The following is a 9,195-nucleotide window of genomic DNA, read 5'->3' on the forward strand; positions in this document are numbered from 1 at the left end:
GTCAGTGATACTTACAGCCCAATCGGCATCCGTATAACCATTAATATTTAAATGGTTATACTTCCTAAGCATGAGTCATTTCCCTGGAGAAGACTTTAAGTACCGTAGAATTTGAAGTACAACATCCATATGTTCCTCACTGGTGTTATGCATGAATTGACTAACCAAGCTCACCGCATATCTTGTCAAGAAGACTATAAAAGCCAACATAAACCTGATATTCTAAATTTCTCGTGCAATATAGAATCTTGTGATAAACAAGTCAAAAAGGTAAATATATCTCACCATTGCGATGCTCTTTATGTGTACATTATGTCTAGAATGGTAACCTTTTATTTCATACGATTCTTAAATACAATGAATACAAGATGTTGTTTATATAACATATACAAAGGATCTATACTTGGAAGGTAATAACTCTTGTACTTAAGTTTAGTCTATGATCTTGGAATCTATAATTGGAGACAAATAAGAAGGAATCCCTATCATCTCTCCCTAAAATGGCTGCACAAATCAACATTCCCCTCAAGTTGGTGCATAGATGTCTTCAATACCCAACTTGTCTAATGAGCTATAGAAAGCCTTGCTTGATACTGCCTTTGTAAGAATGTCAGCCAACTGATCTTCTCACTTTACAAATGAGAATTGGATTATTTTATCTTCGAGCTTTTCCTTGATAAAATGACGGTCCACTTGGACATGTTTTGTCCTGTCATGTTGAATTGGATTCTCTGCAATCTCTATGGCCGCTTTGTTATCGCAAAACAAATTCGTTGTTGAACCAGGTGAATAATCACTCTCTTTCAGTAACTCTTTCAACCAAAGAAGCACACAAAGTCCTCTAGCCATGCCTCTAAATTCAGCCTCTGCACTAGACAATAGTTCCTGATGTTGATTTTCTGTCAGTGATACTTCCAGCCCAATCGGCATCCGTATAACCATTAATATTTAAATAGTTATATTTCCTAAATATGAGTCCTTTCCTGTGGAGAAGACTTTAAGTTCCATAGAATTCGAAGTACAAGATCCATATGTTCCTCACTAGGGTTATGCATGAATTGACTAACCAAGCTTACCGCATAGGCAATATTCGGCCGTGTATGAGATAGGTAAATCAATTTTCCCACCAGCCGTTGGTACCTTTCTCTATTTGTAGGTATCTGGTTTGAGTGCACTCCGAGTCCACAGTTTTGAACTATTGTAGTGCTAGCAGGCTTACATTCAAGCATTCCCGTTTCAGCTAGCAAATCAAGTAAATATTTCCTTTGTGAGAGAAAAATGCCTTGACTTGATCGAGCTACCTCGATTCCCAAAAAATATTTTAGTCCTCCAAGATTCTTCACCTCGAATTATGTTTCCAAATGCTTCTGCAAATTTGAGATCTCCTCCTTGTTATTCGATGTAACCATCATGTCATCAACATAAATAATTAAAGCAGTTACCATCCCTTTCCGATGCTTCAAGAATAGAGTATGATCCGAATTGCTCTGTTTGAATCCATGCTTCCTCATAGCCAAGCTAAATCGTTCAAACCACACCCTCGGTGATTGTTTTAGTCCATATGGTGCCTTCTGCATTTGCATACAACTCCACCTTGTGAGGTAGTAAAGCCCGGTGGAATAGTCATGTATACTTCTTCTGCAAGGTTCCCATGAAGAAACACATTCTTTACATCAAACTGATGTAGTGGCCAATCCAAGTTTGCGGCAAGAGACAACAATACTCTTATCGTATTCAACTTTGCTACTGGTGAAAATGTCTCATGATAGTCTATACCATATGACTGCGTAAATCCCTTAGCTACAAGTCTTGCCTTATAGTGATCTATTGACTCATCTGCCTTGTATTTAATGGAGAATACCCATTTACATTGTTCTGTTTTCTTTCCTCCAGGCAGCGGCATAAGCTTCCATGTATCATTCTTCTGTAGAGTTGCCATTTGTTCAGATATTGCTTTGATCCATTCTGGATCATTGTGTGCCTCTGTACTGTACTTGGAATATAATCTGAAGATAACTTATGCACGAATGCTTTGAGGGGTTGTGATAGTCTTTGGGTACATGCATGATTAGCAATCAGATACTTTGCCTTGTTTTTTTCATGAACTGGTGAGTACCGATTTGGTTGCTTACCACGATTATGTCTGAAAGATAATATGTAACCAACAGAAGCATCAATAGCATTTTTGAGGGAGGAGTCAAGAGATTGTACCTCAGGAGTATTCTCAGGAGAGTGGTCATTTGGTACTAAAGTATGAGAGATGATTTGTCCTTGTTGGATGAGATCCTCCTGCATACTCCTTGCCTGATCATAATTACTATTTTCTTCCGAACTTGTCATTTCCATTGGTGGTTGCTTAACCAGGTCACCTTGAATTTCTTCAGGGATTGGTTGAGTCTCAACTAGAACAGGTGTTAGCAATTGAACTTCATCTGATTTAGTTGCACCATCAGTGTCATTTTTTTTTCATGTTTGTATCTTCAAAGCATGGCTAGTTTTCCCAACCATTCACATTCTTCTCTTCACTAAGAAGCTTCTCCTTAAGAGAATAATGTGAATCTAAATTTCCAAAAAAAGTTTCAGATTCAAGAAATGTAACATCCATTATAACATAGAGGCGCTTGGTAGTAGGATCATAGCATCTATAGCGTTTCTTTTGAGTCGCACATCCGAGAAACACACAACGGACAACACATGGATCAAGCTTGGTCCGCTGATCTTTATGAAGATGAACATAAGCAACACAACCAAATATGCGAGGTGGAAGCATTAAGACAGATGGCAATGGTACACGATGAACAAGAGTTTGTAATGGAGTTTCAAATTTCAATGCTCCAGATGGCATTTGATTCAACAAATAAACAGCAGCAACAATTGCATTTACCCAATAACGTCGAGGTACATGTGCTGTTGTTAAGGGCGCTCGAGCTGTTTCAAGGATATGTCTATTTTTCTGCTCCGCAATACCATTTTGTTGTGGCGTTTGAGAGCAAGTAGTTTCATGATACATGCCATATTCTTTAAAATATTCCCGTAGCTCATTACTATCATATTCCCCACCATTATCAGACCGAAGAATTTGAAGTTTAGCAGAGAATTGAGTCTTGACCATGTTATGGAAAGAGCAAAAAATTGCAAATACCTTATTCTTATTTTCAATCAAATAAAGTAAAGTCATACGTGTACAATCATCTATGAAGGTTACAAACCATCTATAACCTGATGAAATCGATATAGGAGCTGGTCCCCAAACATCCGAGTGGATCAATATAAAGGGTATCTAAACAATTTTTTGAACTTATTGGATAAGAAACACGATGACTTTTGGCCATGATACAAGGTTCACACCTAAAATCAGATTCACATATGTTAGAAAACAAACTTGAAAACAAATGCCTTAAGTAAGAAAATGATGGATGTCCCAGTCGATGATGCCACAATCAAATCTGCCATTCTTTTTCACCGGTCCCTCGTCCAATATTTGCCCAGCCAAGGCTGAAATCATCCATGTAGTAAAGCCCACATGTTTTAGTACCAAGATCAATAATCTCCTTGGTGAGAATATCCTGAAACAAACAAAACTCAGGGTAAATTAGTGTACAACAGTTCATTTCCTCGGTAGCTTGGCCAACAGATATCAATTTAGTTAAAAGAGATGGAACTAAAAGAGTGTTTGGTAGTGAAAAAGAGGGCGAGAGTGCGACTTTTTCAGCCCCTATAACTGGACATGTCACTCCATTAGCATTAGCAATGCACGTTCTTTTTGGTTGACTGGATTCAATAAAGTCTCTTGAATCAAACGTCATATCAGTCGCCCCTGAATCAATAATCCAATCAAGGTTACCTGAATCATTAAGAGCCATAGATATGTTCGCTGCAGCAGGAGAATAGTCTGTTTGTGGAATAAGTTGAGAATCAATGTTTGTCGTAGCATTAGGAGAGTCTCTGGTGTTCGCTAATGAAGCTCGACCAGCATCTAGAACCTCGCCTTGCCACATCCCAAAATGTCCGGACCCGTCAAAAATTTCTACCGCAAATTTCGCATTTGACACAATTCTTGTCATAAGCGAAGATGCCAATGATGACGTATTGTTGACACTTGATGTAGATTCTTCTTGTTTATTGTCTCCCATATTTGACACAAATATTATTTAATAGCTGACGACACAAATCAAGATTATTTCCTTTCTGATGTAGAAGATCAGACTAAGCTGCAACCACAGAGCATACTCAGACAGAACCTTGACTCAGTTACCAAGATAAATCTTTTCTGATGTGGAAGATCAGACTATGCTGCAACCACAGAGCATACTTAGACAGTACCTTGGCTCTGATACCAATTGTTGCGGAAGCCAAATGTATATAGTGTGAATAAGTCACAACTACTATACCAAAAATTATGACAGCCACCAAATAATAAATAAGACAATAAAGCAACAATAAAGGGAACACCAGAATTTACGAGGTTCGGCTAATTTTGCCTACTCCTCGGACACAACCAATATTTTATTTCACTCCAAAAATACAAGTGAAATAATACTAAAGAGAGAAGATACAAATGCCTTAAACAGATGAGAAGGCAAATGAGAGGTGTGTTTAAATCCTAAACATTAGGCCTTCTTTTATAGGGAAAATTTCCCAACCAAATGGCTAACCCACCGATGTGGGACTTTGCCAAATTCAACAAATCTCCACCTTGGCAAAATTCCACATCTTCAATCTTCTCTCAATAACAAATTTTGGTTGTGTCTTCATCTTCAATCTTCAGTGTTCAACAATGTTGATCAAATCCAAACAATGTTGAAACTTGACCGCAGTCACCACTTTTGTCAGCATATCAGCAGGATTCTCTGTAGTATGAATTTTCTTCATCGTGACTCCACCTTCTTCTATGTTTTCTCGTACAAAATGATACCGAACATCAATGTGCTTCGTCCTTGCATGATAAACTTGGTTCTTCGCTAATTGAATAACACTTTGACTATCACAAAAAATTGTGATACCTTTTTGTTCAACACCAAGCTCCTTTAGCAATCCTTGAAGCCAAATTGCCTCCTTCACAGCCTCTGTAATAGCCATATACTCTGCCTCTGTTGTAGACAAAGCAACTGTTGACTGCAAAGTAGACTTCCAACTAACTGGTGCCTTTGCAAAAGTAAACACATAACCAGTAGTTGATCTTCGTTTGTCCCATATCACCCGCAAAATCTGAGTCACAATATCCAATTACAGACTGATTATCTTCCTGCTCAAAAACTAACCCGACATCTACAGTATTATGAATATACCGTAGAATCCACTTCACAGCTTGTCAATGCTCCTTTCCTGGATTATGCGTATATCTGCTAATAACTCCAACAGCTTGTGAAATGTCAGGCCTTGTGCAAACCATTGCATACATCAAGCTACCAACAGCATTTGCGTATGGTACCTTTGACATATACTCTCGTTCAGCTTCATCCATTGGCGACATAGTAGTACTTAGCTTAAAATGGGAAGCAAGTGGAGTACTAACTGGCTTAGTCTTGTCATCTATGCCAAAACGTTGAAGTACTCTCTTCAAATATTCCTTTTGAGATAAACAGAGTTTCTTTGAACGTCTATCTCTAATTATCTCCATGCCAAGAATTTTCTTTGCCTCACCCAAATCCTTCATCTCGAACTCCTTCTTCAGTTGAATCTTCAACTTATCAATTTCTTCCGAATTCTTGGAAGCTATCAACATATCATCAACATATAGGAGAAGATATACAAAGGAACCATCTTTAAGCTTGTGCAAATACACACAATGATCGTATTTGCTTCTCTTGTACCCTTGCCGCAACATAAACTCGTCAAATCGCTTGTACCATTGTCTAGAAGATTGTTTCAATCCGTACAATGATTTTTCAAGTTTGCACACCATATTTTCTTTTCCAGCAACTTTGAATCCTTCTGGCTGAGTCATGTAGATTTCCTCCTCCAAGTTTCCATGTAAAAACGCAGTTTTTACATCCATCTGAACTAGTTCCAAATCCAATTGTGCTACCAAAGCCAACATAATTCTAATGGAGGAATGTTTTACAACTGGAGAAAACACTTCATTGTAATCAATTCCCTCCTTTTGAGCATATCCTTTGGCCACCAATCTTGCTTTGTAGCGAACATCTACTTGGTTAGGAAATCCTTCCTTCTTTGCAAATACCCATTTGCACCCAATTGCTTTCTTTCCCTTCGGGAGATTGGCCAATCTCCATGTATGATTCTGATAAAGGGACTGTATTTCATCATTCATGGCAATCCTCCACTTATCTTCTTCTGAACTTTGGACAACGTCTTTATAAGTAGTAGGAACATCATCAGCTACAATTGAGGTTGCACAAGCAACCGTCTCTATGAGACGAACAGGTTTCGTTATTGTTCTTTTTGGCCTGCTGGTTGCTATTGATTCAAGTTGTTGTTGAGGTTCCTGAGTTGGAATCTCCTCTACTGGCTCTCCTTCCAGAGGGTAATCTTCATTTGTTTCCTCCTCTGCTTCTTGTGTAGGAAAAATAAATTTTCCCTCAAACTCCACCTGCTTAGAAGCACCTTTATTTTGTTTGGTATCTTCTGTTACCTTATTTACCATAGCAGATTCATCAAAGGTAACATCCCTGCTGAATATTACTTTCTTTGTCATAGGACACCATAAGCGATATCCTTTGACTCCAGAAGTAATTCCCATAAAAATAGCCTTCTTTGCCCTTGGATCCAATTTTGACTCTGTCACATGATAATATGCAGTTGAGCCAAACACGTGCAAAGAGTCATAATCTACAGCAGGCTTTCCATACCATTTTTCAAATGGTGTCTTGCCATCAATAGCAGCAGATGGTAGACGATTAATGAGGTGGCATGCATATGTAATTGCCTCAGCCCAAAATTCTTTGCCCAAGCCAGCATTGGACAACATACACCGTACCTTCTCCAGCAAGGTCCGGTTCATACGTTCTGCCACTCCATTCTGTTGTGGTGTATGTCTAACAGTGAAGTGTCGGACGATGCCATCATTTTCACAGACCTTATTGAAATGATCATTTTTGTATTCACCTCCATTGTCTGTGCGAATACACTTGATCCTCTTGCCTGTTTGATTCTCCACCATCGTCTTCCATTTGAGAAAAATTCCCAACACTTCATCTTTGCTCTTCATTGTATACACCCATACTCTTCGGGAAAAATCATCAACAAAGGTTACAAAATAGTGCTTCCCACCCAATGAAGGTGTTTTGGAAGGACCCCAAACATCAGAGTGTACATAATCCAAAATGCCTTTAGTATTATGGATCGCTGTACCAAATTTAACCCTTGTCTGTTTCCCTTTAACACAATGCTCACAAAACTCCAAGTTGCAAGCCTTGACTCCTTTTAACAATCCTTGATCTGATAGAGTTTTCAAGGATTTTCCTCCAGCATGTCCCAAGCGCATGTGCCATAGCTTGGTTGCTTCTGCCTCTTTGTCGTCACTAGATGTCACTGTCGCTGTCCCAATAACTGTACTGCCAACGATAGCGGTACATATTATTATTCTTCCGATTAGCCTTCATTACCACTAGTGCACCGGAGCATACTCTCATCACTCCATTTTCTGCAATGATTTTGAACCCTTTTGATTCAAGGGCTCCCACAGAGATGAGATTCTTCTTCAAATCTGGTACATATCGAACATCTGTTAATGTTCTGATCATTCCATCGTGGTTCCTTAATCGTATTGAACCAATCCCATATGAGGTAAGAGGGCTGTTATCCGCTGTGTGAATAATTCCATATTCTCCTTCTTGAAAATCCACGAACCAGTCCCTGTTGGGACACATATGATAGCTACAAGCCGAGTCCATCAACCATATGTCTGATGATGTTGATGACTCTGTTGTAACTAATGAGAAGTCTGAATCATCACAATCAGCTACATTTGAATCCATAATGGCCTTTCCATTATTATATTTGGCCTTATTCTTCAACTTCGGACAGTCTTTCTTCCAGTGCCCTTTTTCTCGACAAAAGGCACATTCATCTTTGCTGGGTCTGGATCTTGACTTGGATCTTCCCTTCTTTGTCCTCGTTTGATTTTGAGGATGACCCCTCACAAATAGTGCTTCTCCTTCTCCGCCCTTCTGTTTTTCTCGCTTTCTTTGTTCATAGCTGTACAAAGCTGAACAAACTTCTCTGAGAGAAACTTCGTCATTTCCATGGAGTAGGGTAGTTTCAAGGTGCCTGTACTCATCAGGAAGTGAGACCAACAACATCAAGGCCAAGTCACCATCATCATAAGTTGTATCCATATTTTGCAAATTTGTGACCAACTTATTGAAACTGGTGATATGTTCATTCATCGTGGTACCAGGAACATAGGTGAAGTGAAACAGTCTCTTCTTCATGTACAATTTATTTTGACTGTTTTTCTTCAAAAATTTATCCTCCAGTGCTTTCCATAATTTACTTGCAGAAGTTTCCTTTGTGTATGGATATTTCTGCTCTCTAGCAAGGTAGGATCGAATGGTACCGCAAGCAACACGGTTGATAATTCTCCAATCTTCTTCTCCAATAACATCTGGTTTCTTTTCTTCAATGGCCAGATCTAGCCCTTGTTGAAAAAGGACATCTAGAACCTCGCCTTGCCACATCCCAAAATGTCCGGACCCGTCAAAAATTTCTACCGCAAATTTCGCATTTGACACAATTCTTGTCATAAGCGAAGATGCCAATGATGACGTATTGTTGACACTTGATGTAGATTCTTCTTGTTTATTGTCTCCCATATTTGACACAAATATTATTTAATAGCTGACGACACAAATCAAGATTATTTCCTTTCTGATGTAGAAGATCAGACTAAGCTGCAACCACATAGCATACTCAGACAGAACCTTGACTCAGTTACCAAGATAAATCTTTTCTGATGTGGAAGATCAGACTATGCTGCAACCATAGAGCATACTTAGACAGTACCTTGGCTCTGATACCAATTGTTGCGGAAGCCAAATGTATATAGTGTGAATAAGTCACAACTACTATACCAAAAATTATGACAGCCACCAAATAATAAATAAGACAATAAAGCAACAATAAAGGGAACACCAGAATTTACGAGGTTCGGCTAATTTTGCCTACTCCTCGGACACAACCAATATTTTATTTCACTCCAAAAATACAAGTGAAATAATACTAAAGAGAGAA

The sequence above is a fragment of the Nicotiana sylvestris genome, chromosome 7, assembly GCF_000393655.2.
Source record: "Nicotiana sylvestris chromosome 7, ASM39365v2, whole genome shotgun sequence".
NCBI classification, from domain to species: Eukaryota; Viridiplantae; Streptophyta; class Magnoliopsida; order Solanales; family Solanaceae; genus Nicotiana; species Nicotiana sylvestris.